The 21,469-nt window shown below is 39.5% G+C and overlaps 1 long non-coding RNA gene across 2 annotated transcripts; it reads right to left on the minus strand.

The window, feature by feature from the left end:
• Positions 1–602: 602 nt before the first annotated feature.
• On the minus strand, positions 603–21,063 carry LOC149122614 (uncharacterized). 2 transcript variants are annotated; one of them, XR_016219330.1, is made up of 3 exons: positions 20,456–21,063; positions 19,454–19,653; positions 603–1,055 (listed from the first exon to the last, which is right to left on the minus strand). It is a non-coding gene; the product is annotated as an uncharacterized LOC149122614 (long non-coding RNA). The 2 variants fall into 2 exon arrangements; XR_016219331.1 differs by lacking the exon at positions 603–1,055 and adding an exon at positions 16,971–17,352.
• Between the last annotated feature and the right edge of the window lie 406 nt (positions 21,064–21,469).

The following is a 21,469-nucleotide window of genomic DNA, read 5'->3' on the forward strand; positions in this document are numbered from 1 at the left end:
CTCAACTATTAATAATTATAAAACATGAAATGAGGATAATAGTGCTATCAACCAACAGAAAATACTTAAAGATTTATACTATCTATTATAAAATGCTTAGAACAATTCTGGCACATAGTAAGTGAAATAATATATGTTAGTTATATATGGGCATGAGTTTTGGAAATAATGGTTGGAAAAAGATGACAGAAAACAGACTATAGAAAATGTGAGATTAGTGAGAAATGTATTGGTTGTAAAAGAGATGGAATGAACTTGAGGTTTCAAAGATGCTGCTTTAGTTTGTGCCTTGGTGCGAATGATTTTACCATTTGTTGTCAACAAGAATGATGTTAAAATTTCTTATCCAAATGAGTTCAGTTTAGACAGGAAAAGTTAAAAATGACAGTGAGCGAGGTATTTGGTAGTTTGATCTATGGCTATAAAGCATAGGAATGGGTGCTGTCATGAAATATTGCTAATAGACAGATGATAATTGGAGATTTGTTAAAGCTTTTGTTATGAATGTCTTAGGGAGAATACAAGTAATGAGAAAAAATGAAGGGCTACACCAAAGTTTTAAAGCACACTTACTATTTTTTTTTTAATTTTTATTTATCCATTTGACAGAGGGAGAGAGAGGGGAGGAGTTGCCATCTGCTGCACTCTAAATGTGTGCAGTGGCACCTTCCTGGCTGGAAGCCGAGAGCCAGGAGCTCAATACTGGTCTCCCATGTGGATGTCAGGATCCAAACCACTTGACCCCAAACTCTGAACTGGAAGGAAACTGGAATCAGAAGCTGGAGTTACAAGTTGAATCCAGGTGCTGTGATGTGGATACCTAACACACCCAACCCACACACACTTGAAAAATGCAGGTAGTAGGCTATGACAGAGACTAAATGGAAGTAACCTAAACACAGGGGAGAGTATTATCTTTGAAACTAAGAGAACATTATTTGGAAGAAGAAGAATCCAATTTGGAATGCAAACAGCTGCAGAAGGGTCAGTGCCCAAGCCGCCGTGAGTGAGGAGTCTGTGCTGCCACCTTCCCTTCAATCTAGAATAGTCAGTTCCTAGAATCAGAAAGTAGAATGGTGGTTACCAAGAGTGGGAGGTGGAGAAATGGGGGGGGGGTGTTGATCAAAGGCAAAAACTTGCAGTTATAAAATGAAAATATTCTAGGATCTAATTACAGAATTGGTGGAGATGGATGTGATAATTAACTTGATTGTGCTCATCATTATACAACTTGCATCTATATCAAATCATTACATTGTGTACCTTGAATATTTATGATTTTTTTTGCCAATGACTTTTTTTAAAGACCATGTTCAACATAGCATCTTTGATAAAAACTTGGAATGGTAGTTTCAATATATTCCAAACTAGTCACATTTATTTTCCCTGTGTTAAATGAGTATAATAATTACTTTGATGTTTGTTTAAGAAAAGCCAAAATATTTGAAATTCACTGGCTTGACAAACTGAATCAAAGGCATTAACACTGGGATTGGTGCTGTGGCATAGTGGGCTAAGCCTCTGCCTGCTTTGCTGGCATCCCACATGGGCTCCAGTTCTCATCCCAGCTGCTCCTTTTCCAATCCAGCTGTCTGCAGCAACGTGGGAGACTCTGAAGAACCTCCTGGCTCCTGGCTTCAGACGGCCAAGCTCCAGCAGTTGTGGCCATTTGGGGGGAGTGAACAGCAAATGGAAGACCTTTGTCTCTGTCTCTCCCTCTCTCTGTCTGTAGCTCTACCTCTCAAAAAAATAAATAATATTTAATAAAAAGGGTATTAACAGTTGTTGAAAATGGAGTGGAAAATCATGATAATCTTTTACTTCACAGCAATTAAGCAAATAATAAATAGCGTATTAAAATGTAAGGATATACGAGAATTTCAGATTAATGATAGGCTGCTAGGGGTCATGCAATGATCCTGTGCTGCCTGTGGTAAAGGATATCAAGTTAAACACAACATTCACATCTGTAATGTGTTTTTTATAAGCTCATGACATAATTGAGAAATTAGTTTGGGGGATTGTGTTATCTCTAGTCATTTTAATTAAGCAATAATTATGAAATGTTTACAACTTCATAAGTGATCACTGTCATCAAAGATGTTTTCAGTCTAAGTTTAAAAGCTGTCTTATGGTGTGAAATAGCAAATTAAATATATTTTCAAACAATTCTGAAATTGCAAAATTGAGTATAAAGGCAATAAAAAAATACATTGATAGAAATTTATATTTCTCCTTTGTGCTCCATTTTAAATGCTAATCATTAAATGTCATTTTTTTTGGTGAAGTGAGATGGTTGAAGGAGGAGGTTTCTGATCCTATAATAATAAAATCACTACTTATGATCTATCTTATATATTACTTCATTCTGCCACCTAAAAATGAAATGCTAATTTTCCTATACCTGCCTCCCAATAAAAAAGTTGCACAGAGAAATGTGTCATCATAAATAAATGCAAATGAGGTATACAAGGGTTAACCCATTGATCAGTTCCTCATGGCCTCCTTGCATAGTGTGTCTGACTCATTATTGACCACCAAAAAATTGATGTCATGGTTTAATAGGCTTACCAAGCTCTTTTTGTCTTCTAGATTACTTTAAAAGGGGTAGAAGCAATAGGAGAAGGTAATGGCCATTACTTGTTGGTAAATAAAACCTACTAGATTTGTATAGTTTTCAAGAGGTTAACTGAATAAGTAAGAAAATAAATCTCTAGCATTGAAAAGGGAATTAGAGGAGAAAATACACAAAGTAAGTAAATAAAGTGAAAATAAAGTGTGGAACAGGAGAGATATGGAAAATGTTATAGAGATGGGGAATTGTGAATTTAGAATACCCCTGGAAATGACAAAATTTACATTTCTGAATAAAAATTCTTATAGGCTGTTCAAATATCTAATATAAAGAGCACCATGCTCACTAGAGTGAAATAGTTTTGAATGTTTGAAAGTTCTACAGTTTTAATGAAATAAACATGATTTTGGAGGATTTTGAAAAATTTTATTCATAATTACTTTCTTAATTTTTTTCACAGTCATTTGAATTGTCATTAATATCAGTGTTTTTCCAATTCACAGATCTCTATCACTACCTTTCTTGAACTAGTATTGCACATATATTACTTTTTTCTGATTGGACTTGCTAACTAAATGAGCTAACAGTCACCCTAATTTTGGGTAATACATCATGCTAACACCTAAAGATGAGAATGAACTTTCATTCAAAAAGAAATAATAATGACAAACATGTAATAGATCATAGCCCTTTTTTGAAGGGTTTTAAAATGAAGCCTCATTCTTTAGTTCCCAAAGTCAAAAGAAACAATATCTATGGTTTACTTATCTTGACTGTTTAAGAATAATCTTTTTTTTTTTTTTTTTTTTGACAGGCAGAGTGGACAGTGAGAGAGAGAGAGACGGAGAGAAAGGTCTTCCTTTGCCATTGGTTCACCCTCCAATGGCCGCCGCGGCCGGCGCACCGCGCTGATCTGATGGCAGGAGCCAGGTACTTCTCCTGGTCTCCCATGGGGTGCAGGGCCCAAGCACTTGGGCCATCCTCCACTGCACTCCCTGACCACAGCAGAGAGCTGGCCTGGAAGAGGGGCAACCGGGACAGAATCCGGTGCCCCGACCGGGACTAGAACCCGGTGTGCCGGCGCCGCAAGGCGGAGCATTAGCATAGTGAGCCATGGCGCCGGCCTTCAGATGAGATTGTTATCTTTATAAAGGAGACCCCAGAGACAGCCTTTGTCCCCTCTGTCCTGTGGGAACACAGCCAAAAGATGTCCATCCTTGAGCCAGAAAATAGGTCCTCTCAAGACACTGAATCTCTCAGCACCTTGATCCTGGGCTTTCCAGCCTCCATAACTATAAGCAACAAAAGTCTGTAGTTGATACCCACCCCTTTCCCCACCCTAGTATTTTGTTATAGCAGCCAGAATGGACCAAGATTGGTTTGTAGCTTAGTTAAAGCATGGTGCATGATAAATTCTCTTATAGTTATGCACATTGTTAATATTTAGGGAAGCTGATGTATGTGAATAGTGTAATATTTTCATAGCTCCTTTTTAAAGTTAAATTAGATGAAGACAAAAAATTCACACGTCCAAACATGGTGGATATTCAGAAAATGTTCCCTGAAGTGAATCATTCTTCACTTAGCATTATGCACCTCAAGCCTTTTTGTGCTCCTTCTGATCTTTCCCCTGCAGACTAAATATAATAGGATCACATACTGCACATATACTTCAAAAAGTCTGCAGAAAATTGGATTAAAACATAAAGCAGGGAATAGAGTAAGGTGGTAGCTGAGAAAGATGCTCAGGCAAGCATCCCACAACAGAAACCCCAATTTGAACAGTTTTTCTTTTTTTTTTAAAAGATGTATTTATTTGAAATTTAGAGTTACACAGAGAGAGGAGAGGCAGAGAGAGAGAGAGAGAGAGAGAGAGGTCTTCCAATCCAAGGACTTGCGCCATCTTCTACTACTTTCTCAGGCCGTAGAAGAGAGCTAGATCAGAAGAGGAGCAGCCCAGATACGAACTGGTGCCCATATGGGCTGCTGGCACTGCAGGCCAGGGCATTGACCCACTGCGCCACAGCAATGGCCCCTGAACAGTTTTTCACACACCTAGTCATCTTCATAGGGGCCAGTGTTGTGGCACAACAAGTTAAACCATTGTCTGAAGCTCTGCCATCCTGGCTGCTCCTCTTTCAATCCAGCTCCCTGCTAATGTACCTGGAAAGGCAGTAGAAGATGCTGCTAGTATTTGGGTACCTGTCACTCATGGGAAAGACCCAGAAGGAGTTCCAGACCCCTGGCTTTGTGCTGGCCTATTCCTAGCCATTCTGCCATTTTACTCCCCAAGAGGTTGCAATGGCCAGGGCTGGGCCAGGATGAAGCCAGAAGCCAGGAGCTTCATCCAGTTCTCCCAAGTGAGTTGCAGTGTCCCAGTCACTTGCACCACCTTCCACTGCTTTTCCCAGGCCATTAGCAGGGTGATTAATTGGCATTGGTGCAGTTGGGATGTAAACCATTGACCATATGAGATGCCAGCATCCCAGGTAGCAGCTCTATCCACTACACCACAATGCCAGCTCTGCTTTTAATGTATATTATTTTGGTGGAGAAGACAAAACGATCACAGAGAAATCAAAACCTTTAAAATTTCATAATAGGAGAATCTTATTCCAGATACAAGAAAGTGAACCTGTGATTTCAAGTATTAGTAGGTTTGGTTAAATGCAGATATTTCCAAGGAAAGGTGCAAAGATCCAAACACATATAACAATCTATCTAAGAAGCTACAAGAGCTTTAACATGATTAGGCAATAGTGAGTGACAATTTTAGCTGTTACTGTTTATTTAAACCAAAACTTATATTATGAAGACTCCTGAACACTTTGCAAATTAATTTTATTTTATCTTTAAAGTTTGGGGAGGCATAATGAATCTTAATCAGTGTTTTGGAGGGTCTGCACAGTAGTTACACTTTCTATTAATTTCTAAAGATTTATTTATTTATTTGAAAGGCAGAGTGACAGAGAGGAATAGACAGATGCCTTGCACCTGCTGGTTCATTTCCCAAATGGCTGCAAATGTGCAGGCTGAAGCCAGGGAGCCTGGAATTCCATATGAGTCTCTCTCATAGGTGGCAGGGTCCCAAGTACTTGAGTCATATTCTGCTGCTTTCCCAGGCACATTAGCAGGGAGCTAGATTTGAGGAAGTGTAGCAGCTGAGACTTGAATGGGCATTCATATGGGATGCAGGTGTTGCAAGCAGCAGCTTAACTTTCTGTGTCACTACGCCAGCTCCCATAAATGCACTTTGAAAAACTGTTTGCTTGAAGGTTTACAAAAACTAATCTTTGCTAGGAAATTATTAAAATGATGTGTTACTGCTATCAGTAACAGAGTTTGGGGAATAAGAGGCTCCATTGTTTTAGGAAGATATAATTGCCATGCCAAATGACCCAGGTGGATACTAGGATTGATAGGCTGAAATTGGTCAATTAGAAATAGTCAAGATTTGACTAGACAATATATGTTGTCATAAAAAAAATAAGTTAAATTGATGAGACAAAAGTTAAATATGAAGGGTATGTATGGAGAGGTGAATGGATAAGTTGTTAAGAGAGTCTACTTGAAAAAATTGTTTTGGAAACTACACAGCACCAGAAGAGACAAGGATTGGAGAGTGAGCCTGAGAAGGAAAATAATTAATGGAAGAATGTTGAATAGAAATGGCATGGAAGACTGAAGAAACATTGAAAGTGACATTAATAATGTCAAATGCTGAAAACACTTAGGCATTGACTTGACGCTCAGTTTTTCACTTGTCACCTTCTGGAAAACAGATTAAGGAGAATGATAAAAATCTATACAACAGCCAATAGGAGAAGACAAAAATCCAAAAGGCAGAATTGATGCTTTCAGCAAGAGATCCTGAATCTTTTTTTCTAGTTGAACACAAATATTGACCTCAAATATCTTTGGGAACTCTTGGCAATTTTGAAACCCCCATGTAAATGAGGGGGTTTCACTTGTGTATAGTATATATTTGGACTGAATGATCAAAATACTTAAATGTTTAATCTGAAAATAACCATACCACGTCTAATTATCCTGCACATTTATGATGTTATAACAATGAAAGAAATTATTAGCATCTCATTAATTTTGATATTTTCATAGTATTTGATAAGAATAAAACAATTTCAACAATTTTCCTTTTCTTTACTAAGGTGGTAATGACACTTGTTAGCTCCTTTCTGTTAATTCCCATATTGAAATAGTACAAGTAAAATGTAATATAAACTACCCATTGTTTATGTGCTTTATTTTTATTTATTTTAAAATAAATTATTGGTAATTATTTTAAGTGCTTTGAATTTTTGCTGCAAGTATTATTATATAATGATGCAAATGTGCAAATTACAAGGCATAAAAGGTTTCCATAGCCCAAATGGAAATTCTTTCTTGTGTGTTCCTTGCCATGCCAAAGAATAATGAGCATGAAGGAGCATCTGGTGCCTACTAGCATCAATAACGAAGAAATGCTGGCTTCCTAAAATTAATGCTCTGAAATCTTCTTATGCTAGTTTCAATATGTTGATATTTTACTCTCTTCCTAACACTTCCTGGTTGCTTCGCCCTTTTCCTCTCTTCCCCATACACAAACACAGATACATGGGCAAACAGGCATTTTGGTCAACTCAGGATACTAGGATTAGATACCAAGTAGATTCATAAAATGTCATATAGTAGCTTGGAAAAAAACTGGGGATTTAATTCAATTTCATTTATTGCTAGCAATTGATTCTTTTCCTTGATTATAAAGACGTTTCATGTTAGGAGATAGATTGTCCAACATTTATTAATACAGGATCCATTGTTGTGGCTACTTTTCAACATAAACTTTTTAAGTTCAAGAATTTTTATTAGGCCAAAGTGTTACTTGAAACATGATTTTTACTGTTTTACTTTTACCCAAACCTTTTCCTACAGATTCATACATACTTGTTCAAAATAATAATAATTATGACACTAATAACAAATATTTGTATTTTACCATCAGATAAAAATCTCCCAATAGTGTTCAAAGTAACATATGGCAGAGATTGTTTCAAACGTATTTTGGATTGACCTTTGATTTTGAAACACAGTGAATACTCATATAATCTATCACATGGAAGACAAAGGTTTTATTGATGCTGATAGTGGTGCTGTAGATCCAGGGAGCCATATGTTGAGAACTACCATTTTATATTTATTTCTTCTCTTCTCTTAACTTTGCATTCTGCAAAAACCATATTGGGCTTCTTAAAGTCTTCATTCATGCAGTGAATATTCTTTTTCAGGCCCTTATATAGTCCTCTTATTCTACCAATACCATGTTACCTTTCTTCCTAATTCCCATTTTTCAAATGACCATTTTTTCTCCATCCCTCACAATAAATATGATGTCTTTCTCATATAGCCCAACTGGACCTTCTATTGCTTTAACTAGCCTCACATTTATTTTGCATTCAAATTACTTCTTTTTTCCCCAAATGATTGCAGATTCTATGAAGACAGGAGTCTACTGGTCATTAGCATCATCCTGGCCATTGTTTTCAGGGGTTGGTTTGACAGGATCCCAAAAAAAGATACTTGTTGCAGTATAGATAGGATATATAAAAGAATGTGAAAGTCTTAGAACTGAATAAAAATACTTTAAAGAAACAAAATCTATCACAATATCATGCTGAATTAGAAACTGAATATGCATCACCTTGGAAAAATTACCTTTCTTTCTCATAATGATGTCTGATATAATCTAAATTATAAGAGGAAAAACTGAATTATAAGTTATAGGAACTTTTTAAATTTTTAAAAAATTTTTTATTATTTTTTTAATTTTTATTTTTTTTATTTTTTGACAGGCAGAGTGGACAGTGAGAGAGAGAGACAGAGAGAAAGGTCTTCCTTTGCCGTTGGTTCACCCTCCAATGGCCGCTGTAGCCAGCACGCTGCAGCCGGCACACCACGCTGATCCGATGGCAGGAGCCAAGTACGTATCCTGGTCTCCCATGGGGTGCAGGGCCCAAGCACTTGGGCCATCCTCCACTGCATTCCCTGGCCACAGCAGAGAGCTGGCCTGGAAGAGGGGCAACCAGGAAAGAATTCGGCGCCCCGACCGGGACTAGAACCCAGTGTGCCGGCGCCGCAAGGCGGAGGATTAGCCTAGTGAGCCGCGGCGCCGGCCTAAATTTTTTTATTTTTATTATTATTATTATTTTTTTTGACAGGGCAGAGTGGACAGTGAGAGAGAGAGAGACAGACAGAGAGAAAGGTCTTCATTTTCTGTTGGTTCACCCCCTAATGGTCGCTGCGGCCAGCATACCGCACTGATCCGAAGCCAGGAACCAGGTTCTTCTCCTGGTCTCCCATGCGGGTGCAGGGTCTAGGGACGTGGGCCATCCTCCACTGCAGTCCCGGGCCACAGCAGAGAGCTGGACTGGAAGAGGAGCAACCGGGACAGAATGTGGCACCCTGTCAGGGACTAGAACCCGGGTGCTGGCGCTGCAGGTGGAGGATTAGCCTATTGAGCTGCAGCACCAGCCTATATGAACTTTTTTTACTGTAAAAAGTCTTACATGAGAACTTTGTCTTTAGTTTTTAAAGTTTTATTTATTTATTTGAAAGGCAGAGTTACACAGAGAGAGAAGAGGAGAGAGAGAGAGGTCTTCACTCTTCAATTAGATGCGAATAGCTGGAGCTGCACCAATCCAAATGCAATGATCCAGGAGCTTCCTCCAGTTCTCCCATGTGGGTGCAGGGGCTCAAGGACTCGGGCCATCTTCTAAGGCTTTTCCCAGGTCATAGCAGAGAGCTGGATTGGAAGTGGGGCAGCCTGGACTCAAACTGGTGCCTATTATGTGGTGCCGGCACTACAGGCGGCAGGCGGTGGCTTTACCCACTAGGCCACTGCGCTGGCCCCGAGAACTTCGTCTATAAAGAAGAAAGGGGACCGGCGCCGTGGCTCAACAGGCTAATCCTCCGCCTAGCAGCACCGGCACACCGGGTTCTAGTCCCGGTCGGGATGCCGAATCCTGTCCCGGTTGGCCCTCTTCCAGGCCAGCTCTCTGCTATGGCCAGGGAGTGCAGTGGAGGATGGCCCAGGTGCTTGGGCCCTGCATCCCATGGGAGACCAGGAGAAGCACCTGGCTCCTGCCTTCGGATCAGCTTGGTGTGCTGGCAGCAGCGTGCTGGCTGCGGCGGCCATTGGAGGGTGAACCAACGGCAAAGGAAGACCTTTCTCTCTGTCTCTCTCTCTCACTGTCCACTCTGCTTGTCAAAAAAAAAAAAAAAAAAAAGAAAAAAGAAAAAAAAAAAGAAAAAAAAAAGAAAGGACTAGCCAGATTATGTTCAATTTTAGTATATGTGCGAGCACCAGATTATGTTCAACCTAGAAATTTTGCTAATGAGGAAAATGAAAAAAAAGAAGAGATTAAATCATTTGCTCAAGTCACAAAACTATGAGTGTTTATTTACTGGCAATACTTGGAAAAGACCATTAACCTTAATTAAGAATTGTAATTATTCATTAAGATACATTTCACTTGCATTGCTATGCTTTCAGATTATGACTATATTGTTGTCTTAGTTATTCATGCTTGCTAAATAAATAGATATCTCTTAATCTGAATATTTTAGGTGAAATAACATTAAGACATTTTCATTAGAGATTTAAATGTAATTTGTGTCTAATAAAAAGGAACAATCAAAGTATAAGGAAACCAACAAGGCTTTCTTTTTATAACTAGGCGTAATACATTCAGTAGATGTGAAATTTAGAGTGTGTGACAAAGTACTCTGCATTGTTCTCTACTATGTAATTCTGTAGCACATTGACTAGAGATGATCCCTGAAAATATATTTATATATATTTACTATTTTAGAGTCTTGGCTTGATTTCCTATTCTTTAAAGGGGAGGCATTAGCCTAATGCCACTGGGATTTCATCAGTTTTTTGATACTAGGTACAGTGGAACCATTGTACTTTTACCGTAGAGCCATACCTTAAGTAATAACATAAAAAATAATCATTCTGAAGGAATTGTGGAGCATTCATGAAACTATTGTATTAGTCCACACAGGCAATGTCATCAGAAAAGGTAGTAGCAAGGAAGATAGAGAAATGCTTACCCTGTGGATGCTCTTCAGAGACATAACAGAGAGAAAATGTTGATGAACGGGATGTGTGTGTGTGTGAGTACGCACTGTGATTATACTCAAAGTAATAACCTGCTTCAGTGTTATAATGGAGAAAAACTTCAGAGGATATATTTGGGACAAAAGGTGCAGGTTAAATTCGGGACACTTTAAATGTGAATGTCACATTGTAGTTAACAAATAGTTCATTGATCTAGAAAAAGTAGAACACAGAGAAGTCCAGAGAAAATTCATCAATTTCAATTGCATGAATATAGATGGAGTTTATTTTTATTTATTTTTAGATTTTTACTTATTTCTTTTATTTATGTATTTGAAAGTCATAGAGGAAGAGAGAGGGAGACAGACACCTCTCATCCACTGGCTCACTCAAAAATGACTACAAGAGCTGGGGCTGGGCCAGGCCACAGCAGGGAGCTAGAAATGCAATATCTCTCACACAGGCATTAGGGACCCAAGAATATGATCAATCACCTGCTGTCTCCCAGGGTGCACACTAGCAAGAAGCTGAAATCAGGAGCAAAGCCAGGACTTGAACCCAGGCACTACAGTATGGAATGTGAGTGTCCCTCACAGTGCCTTAGCTGCTATGCCAAACGCCTGATTCTAGATGAAATTTAAAACAAGATAAATTAAAAAATTGTAAAGAAAATGTTATTCATATACTTGTGAATTACTAAAATACTCCTTAGAAAAGCTCGAATCATAACTTGAAAATTTTGTTCTTATAAGATTATATGAGGGGCTGGCATGTGGTGTAGCAGGTAAAGCTGCCACCTGCAGTGCTGACATCCCATATGGGTGCCAGTTCGAGTCCCAGCTGCTCCACTTATGATCCATCTCTCTGCTATGGCCTGGGAAAGCAGTAGAAGATGGCCCAAGTCCTTAGGCCCCTTCCCCCCACGTGGGAGACCTGAAAGAAGCTCTGGCTCCTGGCTCCTAGCTTCAAGTTGGTGCAGCTCCGGCCATTGCGGCCATTTGGGGAGTGAACCAGCAGATGGAGAAACTCTCCTGTCTCTCTCTACCTCTGCCTCTCTGTAACTCTGCCTTTCAAGTGAATAAATAAATCTTTAAAAAAAAGATTAGATGAGAAAGAAAGAATACAGGATTGAGTATAAAGTATCCAAAGACATATATTAATTTTAAAAATCCATATGATAGTAAATATTTAACAACAAACTTATCTTTAGAATTTTGGCCTTTGGAAGGGCTTTTTGTACTAATTTCCATTGTTTTTCGTTGTATGTCTGGTTTTCATTTAAAAAGGAAAGTATTATTATTTTTAAAATTTTTATTTATTTGTTTTTATTTTTTATTTGAAAGGCAAAGAGACAGAGATAAAACAGAGACACACAGAGAGAGATATCTTCCATCTTCTGGCTGCCATCTCCAAATGCTCACAATAGCCCAGCTGGGCCAGGTGAAAGCCAGGAGGCAGGTACTCAATACAGGTGTCCTATGTAGGTAGCAGGGATCCACGTACTTGAGCCACAGTGCTATTTCCCAAGGTAAACTTAAGCGGGGAAGTGGTTTGGAAGCTCGCTCTACCATCAGTGACCATTCTGGGTCTTCTCATACATTCATAACTCTTAGGCAGAAAGGCCCAGGTTTCTATGTTCTCAGACTGCAATGGAAATATGACCTTCTCTAATAACTTTCTCATCACATTCTATTTTCATGATACCACTGTACCTAAGAGTTTCTAAACTCAGTCTCTTTTCTTAGTCTGTTTTTTATTACTTTACTTACTTTAACTGAAATAGTCAAGAGGAGCTTCATGCGAAGGAAAAGGTTTGTTTCAGATGAAGATTAGAGGTTACAGATCGGGACCATGTGGCCCCGGCTGCTGGCATCCATGGAGGAGATCATGGTGGAGAGCATGGTGTGCCAAGACGCAGAGGGAGAGAACCCAGCCAAACTCAAATTCAGATAATAATGACCCTCTCATGAGCATCAGCTTCCAAAGGCATTCCCCTAGTTCCCTAACCACCTCCCACCTGACCCACCACTCAGATGCCAGAGTAAGATCCTTAATCCATCAGCCATTAACATTTAGACATCAGAATTTAAAATTACAGCATGAATTTATGGAAACATGTCCTTCTTTTTTTTTATTTTTATTTTTTGACAGGCAGAGTGGACAGTGAGAGATAGAGACAGATAGAAAGGTCTTCCTTTGCCGTTGGTTCACCTTCCAATGGCCGCCGCAGCCGGCGCACCAGGCTGATCCGAAGGCAGGAGCCAGGTGCTTCTCCTGGTCTTCCATGGGGTGCAGGGCCCAAGTACTTGGGCCATCCTCCACTGCACTCCCGGGCCACAGCAGAGAGCTGGCCTGGAAGAGGGGCAACTGGGACAGAATCTGGCACTTCGACCGGGACTAGAACCCAGTGTGCCTGCGCCGCAAGGCGGAGGATTAGCCTAGTGAACCATGGCGCCGGCCAAAACACGTCCTTCTTGATAAAATCTTTTCATTTCTCCAGTCTCTACAAAAAATTCTTATAGAGCCCTCCATACTTTGTGTAACTCTATTATGTGAAGCTTGATTCTTTTTTTAAGATTTATTTATTTGAAAGAGTTACTGAGAGAGAGGAGAGGCAGAGAGAGAGAGAGAGAGAGAGAGAGAGAGATCCATCCATTGGTTCACTCCCCAATTTGCCGCAACTGCCAGAGCTGCACTGGTCCAAAGCCAGGAGCTAGGAGCTTCTTCCAGGTCTCCCATGTGGATGCAGGGGCTCAAGAACTTGGGCCATATTCTACTGCTTTCCCAGGCCATAACAGAAAGCTGGATCGGAAGAGGGGCAGCGGGGTCTTGAACTGGCGCCCATATGGGATGCTGGCACTGCAGGCCAGGGCGTTAACCCACTGCGTCACAGTGCCGGCCCGGAAACTTGATTCTTATTAGATAAATAGTCTCTATTAATCAACTTCAAAATCAACTTTGCTAATCTTAATAACCTGTACTTCAATTGAATTTTATGAAAAAAAATTCAGTGTCATCATAAAGCACTCGTGAGATGATTACTATAATTACATTAATTTATGTTATTATAGAGAAAATTGGCATAAAATACTGAATCTTTCCACTTATCAGCATGATTTAATTGTAAGCTTAGATTCAATAAAGGTTTAGAACTTTCTTTGTGAAACTCCTTTACATTCCATTTGTATCTTCAGTATTTTCATAGCATATATATATTTTTTTAATTGCAGTAAAATATACATTGACCATTTTAACAATTTTTTCATTTGTTGGAAGGCAGAGAGTAAGAGCAAGACAGAGAGAGAGAGATATTTAATCTGCTGGTTCATTTCCCAAATATCCGCAACAGTGAGGGCCAGGACAGGACAAAGCCAGAAGGCCAAACTTTCCCACGTGGGTGGCTGGGGCCCAAGCATTTGCAACATTGTCTTCTACCTTCCAAGACGCTTTAGCAGGAATCTGTGATCTGTGTCTGCAGCACAGCAGCTGGGACTCTAACAAGCACTATGGTACGGGAAGTGAGTGTTCCAAGCGGCAGCTTAACCCACTGTGCCACACTAGCGCCCATGTCATCGATTTGAAGCATATAGTTCAGCGGCACTACGTACATTCACAGTTGGCAATCATGAACAATATCCATCTCTTGAACTTTTTCACACTACTAAACTAAATTATTTTTAAATGTTATTGTCTAATTTTTTTACTATAAAGGATAAATGATAATTCTGTGACTTGCCTTATATGTGGAAAACTATGAGGAACATATAAGTTATTGAAGCACATTAATTCTAGAATTTTTAGATTTACTACATAGAAATCCGTGTTTTCATAAAACATCATGCTGTTTTCCACACATATTCATGTAATGATTTCATATCATTTATCTCTCTACTTTTAATTTTGAATATTTTATCCACTTCTATCTTAAAACTAGCTGATTTTTATTCCGTTATATCTAATTGGATATTTAACTCAGTTTTTGAACTTTTAATTTTTTAACTTCTATTTTTCCCCTGTCCAACTCTTGTATTGTTTGTGGCATAGACTCTTTCTACCTGAATTCTCTCCATATGTTACATTTATAGTTTAAAATAATTTTATATAACCTTGAAATTTGTGTTATATTTTCATTTTTCAAGGTTCTAATGTGAGTATATTGTGCACTTGCTTTCTCTTATTCATAGTGAAATATTTATGAAACTAATATTTTTGCTTTTAGCTCATCTTTATTTATTTCCCCTATTCTGTGACCTTCTCATATATCATAATGTTAACTGTTCCTAGAAAGTAATGTGAGATGTCTTGTAGCAAACACTAAACAGATTTAACCAAAAGGTTCCTGTTCTCCCCACCACTGATAATAGTTTATTGGACTTAACATATTTAAACAAAAGGAACTCAACATATTTGGCTCCAATGCTTGCACTGCTAGAAGCCACAGCTTTCTCCATGATTGAGCTCAAGTTATTGCCAAGCTTCCTATTCTGTAAAGAGTTGGCTATGGACTTCTTTCCATTCTCAATCCCAGATGAAGAAACTCCCAGGCTTCCTACATTATGTAGCTATGTCAGTTCCCGTGTTGGGCTCTGCTTGTATCTAACAAAAAGTCCTTATGCCACTTGACTGAAGTCATTATGCCCTGTTTGTGGACCTCTGGCTCCTAGACTGCATATCATTCTGTTGATGCTGAAAATTCACGCAATTCCTGTTCACTTTTTTCTCCCTTATGTTTTAATTTTTTCTTGGTTATTTAACACAGGATTTCTAGAAGGAAGGTTACTAAGGATATTACATTTTAGTTTATGCTGACAACTCAGAAAAATTAAATAGTAACTATTGTACAGAAATTTAGCTTCAAAGGCCAGCACTGTGGTGTAGCAGGTAAAGCTTCCACCTGTGATCCCAGCATTCCTTGAGGGCACTGGTTTGAGACTCTGCTGCTCCTCTTCCAATCAAGCTCTCTGGTAATCTGCCTGGGTAACCAGTGGAAGACAGCCCAAGTTCTTGGACTCCTGCACCCATGCAGGAGACCTGGAAGAAGCTCTAGGTTCCTGGTTTCAGCTTTGCCTAGCTCTTGATGTTGTGGCTCTTTGGGGAGTGAACCAGCAGATGAAAGATCTCTCTTCTGTATCTCTCTAGATATATTTAATTCTGTCTTTCAAATAAATAAATAAATCTTAAAAAATTTTGAGATCAAAGAATGAAAATGAGGATCTGGCACTGTGGCGCAGTGGGGTAACGCCCTGGCCTGAAGTGCCATCATCCTATATGGGTGCTGTTTCGAGACCCGGTTGCTCCACTTCTGATCCAGCTCTCTGCTGTGGCCTGGGAAAGCAGTGGAGGATGGCCCAAGTCCTTGGGAAGTTATGCGGGGGGGGGGGGGGGGGGGGGGGCATTGTAATCCATAAGCTGTACTTTGGAAATTTATATTCATTAAATAAAAGTTAAAAAAAGAAAAGAAAAAAGAAAAAAATAATAATATTTGATAATTATTGTATGGTTCTCTACAATATAAAAGGGGGGTTCAAAACATGAAGCAGAAGTCACTAAAGTTAGGTTGAGGAGTGGTTAACTCTTGTTGTGTACTGAAGATTTCTGTCTTCCCTTTCAAATTTATATGTGGAAATCCTAATTCCCAATGTGGTGGAATTAGGAGCTAAAGCATTTGGGGGGTAATAAGGTTTAGAATGAATCATGAGCATTGAGCCCTCATGATAGAATTAATGTCCTTATAGGAACTAGAAGAGACCAGAGTTATCTCTTCCCACCCATGGGGTCAGTAATCTATGAACCAGGAAGGTGACCATGCTGGATGTCTGTTCCTTTTAGATTTGTGATACATAAATATTTGTTGTCTAAGCCATTCAGTCTAAGACACTCTGTTATGGAAGCCTGAACTGACCAAGGCACCTGAGCTCAACAGTATTATCTTAATATGATGATGGAGACATTTGCATTCCCATAGGACAACATGTCTCACCCAATTCCTATTTCTGGTTCTTTTCTTCTAAAGAAAATACTCTTCTGCATACATAGATAGGGATTTTAATTATACAATGAAAGTTTGAATATGCCTGAGCTTTTAGCAACTAATTCTTTAACTTTGCATTTTATCAATTTTGCTTGGCACAGCAAGTTATACAAGCGACAGTGTTGTTAACTTTTGAATTTTATGAATTGTAATATTTAGAACCACATAACTAGTATCATTTCCCAAAGAAATTCTCAATATTTTACTACTGAATATTATATACATTTATTGGGGATACAGACTCTGAAAATATAGTCTTACCTTAACTGGAGTAATAAATATGTGCTAAGATTTGTGAAACCTAAATGATTATAATCGCATTTTAATTTAAAGATAGATACTGAAGGAAATTGAGAGGCCACTAAGCCTAAACATGTAATGTTAGAGTGAACTATCTTACTTATACTGAGTCTCGCTACTGACCAAATGGACTAACTAGTACTCCCCCAATTTTCAAAGTAAGAAAGTGGCAGATATTGGACACACAGTTTAAGACAGCACTTAGGATCCTCACATTCCACATCACAGTGTTGGTTTTGATTCCCAGGTCCAGATTCCAGCTTCTTGATTATGCTCACTCTGAGAGATAGCAGCTGACTGTTCAAGTCCTTTGATCTCTGCTGCCTGTATAAGAGACCGGGATTGAGTTCCTACTTATTGGGCTTTTAGGGATTGAGCTAGTGAATAAGGGGCCTTTCTGTTATTTTGTGTCTCTGCCTCTCTAAATAAGTAAGTAGTAATGGGCCTATGCCGTGGCTCACTTGGTTAATCCTCCACCTGCGGTGCCGGCATCCCATGTGGGAACTGGTTCTAGTCCTGGTTGCTCTTCTTCCAGTCCAGCTCTCTGCTGTGGCCCTGGAGGGCAGTGGAGGATGGCCCGAGTGCTTGGGCCCCTGCACCCACATGGGAGACCAGGAGGAAGCACCTGGCTCCTAGCTTTGGATTGGTGCAGCGCCGGCAGTGGCAGCCATTTGGGGAGTGAAGCAGCGGAAGGAAGACCTTTCTCTCTGTCTCTCTCTCTCACTGTCTGTGACTCTATCTGGCAAATAAATAAAAAATAAATAAATAAATAAGCAAGTAGTTATTTAAAACCAATAAGCCTAAAAGTAATGTGATAAAAGTACAGTAATTCAGTCTACTTCTATTCTGTTTTAATAGTAGACATCATAGAATATGTACTTTTTCTATATTTTAAAATTATAAAAAATCACCTACCTAAAATACAGATAAATTGAAGAGTAGAGATCATACACAGGTCAAAAAGAGGTAATTTAATTACACAGTCAATTATTTGACTAGTCATTATTGAAGAAAGATACAGGACTCCTTTGTATTTTCTGTGTGAGTTGCTTAAATGGGGGGTGATCTCTGAACTGTAACTTAATTATTTTAATACGCTTTAAATGAATACAGTTCAGAAATCATTTGAAAACACATTAAATCATAGTTGAGTTTCTCTCTGGGTTTCTTTGAGGTTTTATCTATGGATTATGGAATGAATATAGCCGAATCATATCTGCCCTTCCATTGTACTGTAGAGAAAGAACAAAGGGTTCCTCACACCAGCCTGCTGACTTGCAGAAATGAAAATGTAGAAACCAGATGGAGTTCCTTGGATAAAAGATGTTAGATGTGCCTTGCATTTCAATCCTTCGGAAAGAATTACAGTTTCAGAAATTAGAATTGATGGCCACTTACTATAATTCAAATTTTAAAAGAAATCATATCCACTGTCTTTTTCTTTCATATAAAAGTCATAGTTTTACCATAGTAAAAGTAAAGTATATATCCTCTCAGGTTTTCTGTGAGTATAATCATAAACTCTTAAGCCCTGAAGAGTCCTTGGGATTTATATGTCCTCTACTTTTATTTCTATTGCTTCTGTGCTTCTGAACATCTTCCAAGTAAAAGTGCTTAGGGAAAATGAAAGCACTCTAACATCCACTGAATACAGTAGATGGAGGAAGCTGCTCCTGATAAGATGCTGCGGAATCACAGCTCTGATGCTGTTACAGGAAAACAGTGACAGAGAAATTCTTATTACTTTGCTTCTTTGTCTCACATGAAAGAAGAATTTCCAAATGGACAAGCAGAGAGATTTCAAAAGATTTATTAGAGTCAAAGACTTCCAACCAGGACAGCATGGAAGAGAATTCCAAGAGAGGAAAAAAATCCAAAGGACCCTGTGACACTGGGGTTTTTAAACCATTTTGAAGGAAAAAAAAAATTGACAATCAGATTGGCATTCAGTTACCAGGCACAGACAAAACTCATTAAAAGACCTGATTTACAATTATTTATTCTATCTGGCTTGTTCAGGATAAAACAAACAAGGGTGGGATAGGTAACTTGCTTTCACAAAAAGCTGTGGGCTCAGGAATAGCTCCCTTGCAATTCTTATGGTAAATTTCGAGATTCTGGAGAAAAGAGGGTGGCCTGTTTGTTCCTGCTAAAGATAATGTTTTGAGGGAAACAAATATTCTACACCCCAAATTCCATTAGGACCACCCTGACTGCCTTTTAACCCATCTGACTCCATGGCCCAGGGGACTCAATAAATGGATGATTGTAATCCATATGCCCTATCACCAATGGTGGGAAGAATATGCAGAACAAGATGACACACCAATCCATTCACAAGCAGAAGATGATAAGACTAGTTAACACACACTGAATTAACATACGCTGGACAAGCCATACCAGAACCCACCTCAAGACCACTCACCTATTTCCCAGGATGCAGCAGGCGTTGGCTTTGGCACCTTGCAGATGAATCCTTCACCATGAACTTCCTCCACTTCCTTCGCTCATGGCTATGCCACTCCTCAAATCCTGTGTTTGTTCAACTCTGAAGTTATAAAGTGCATGACTTGGGTCAACTCTGAAGAGTCATCCTGGAACTCTCTGAGGGATCAGCTGAGATCCCTGTTGGAAGAGCAGCATGGTTCAAATTCCTCTCTTTCCAATCCTGCTTTCCTCATCCTATTAGAGAATCTATTTCATAGACTATGCCCAACATATTTTCTGTATGTAAATAAATTGTATAATCTATTTCCTGAGAACTACACCAAAGATAAAAATGAAATTAAATAAGGTGTCGCAAGCGCCTGCTGTCATGCAGCTTGACAGGGCTTAAGGGCGACATGTGAGAGCACAGGGAAGAAAAAAACACAAGGACACAAGACTGCCTTTACAATGAAAGACTTTATTGCTCAAGCACCAGGGGTTTTATCACACTACTTATCAGTATGCTTATTAAGATCAATATATTAACAGTATCAATATACTTATAAATCCATACTTATCAATATACTTATTAGTCCAATTTATGGCTTAACTACTACTTAACTTACTTACTACAATAACACTTAACTATCATAATAACACTATTTCCTTAATGATAATACTAAAGAATTACTGGAATCAAATATTAACAATAATACTATTTTCTTACTACTCATCAAGTATATTCGTTAAACCACAGATCACAATATACAGTGTTAAAGTAACTTCAAGGGCTAGTAAATTATAATAGTATATGTACAGCAAAGCATATAACATTATTCTTAATCATAAGGTCAAAGCACATTCCTTCATCATACACATGGCTAATATCATTATAAATGCTGCATTTTCAAGGCTCATATCACAGTCATGAAAAAGAGGCAGTGTTTAAAGTCCGGAGCTAAATGTCTCGGTAGAGACAGATCTCGGATCAGTCACTTACAAGCAGGAAGTCGTGGGAAGCCTGTCACTCTAGGCAGTGGGCTTGGAGTTCCCAGGTGGATGGACACAAGGCAAGGAGTTGGAGAGGTCCCCTGTTGAGAGGCCTGGTCCGGGCTCTGTGGTCAGGTCTGGCAGCAGGCTGATAAGAGCTCCAAATGTGTGGGGATCCAGAGGTTCACACACACTGGGCCATGATCCTCAAGAGGATGGAGAGCAGTGGAAAAGGCTCTCCTTTTATCCTTGTCACTCTGAAGGGGGAGTCTCCAGTAGGGGTCCGGGTGTCACCAATCAGTTGTACTCCCTCTCAGAGTTTCCCAGGGTACCACCTGTTATGTATTTCTGTTAGGCCATCACAAAACACACCAAACACCGGAGTAAGGGAAAGGGTTTATTGGGGAAAATGCAGCAGACTGGAGGGAAGCGGCGAAGAAGGAAAAGGAGAGTAAGAAAGAGGAGAGAGGAGAGGAGAGAGGGGAGTGAGAGAGGAGAAGAGGAGGCTCGAGAGAAGAGAAGAGAGAGACGAGAGTGAGAAGGAGAGAGCAGAGAGCAGGAGAAGAGCCAAGAGAGACGAGAGGAGGAGAGGAAAGCAGACTAGAGGAGCCAAGAGAGCCAGGTGTTCAGGAACAGGCCCTTTTAAAACTTTGCCGGAGGGCCGGCAGGGAAGCAGGAATAGCCAATTCCATTTGGTTGGGGGTGGAGCTTGGCACTGGTGGTTGGGCCATGTGGCTACCTGGCTTTTAGCAATGGCTGCAGGAGTCAGGGCATAGGATGTAAATCAAGGTGCAGATCATGTCATAGATAAAACTGCACCACCAATCCAATGCCCAGGACAGGGTGTCTCCAGCTCATTCTCAGGGTGTGTGTAATCATTGTGCAAGTAGGAAGGTAACTCGAGGTTATCATCCATAGGACACACATTGTCAGACTGCCCAGGGATGTCTGTCCAGTCTGATGAGGAGCATCCTTCTTGGCAAGCGCTGAGCTTGACATAAGTGATGTCATCAGTCTCTGGCTT

This window comes from Oryctolagus cuniculus, chromosome 13, assembly GCF_051225735.1.
Source record: "Oryctolagus cuniculus isolate XC-2025 breed Fujian yellow rabbit chromosome 13, ASM5122573v1, whole genome shotgun sequence".
In the NCBI taxonomy this organism is placed as follows: Eukaryota; Metazoa; Chordata; class Mammalia; order Lagomorpha; family Leporidae; genus Oryctolagus; species Oryctolagus cuniculus.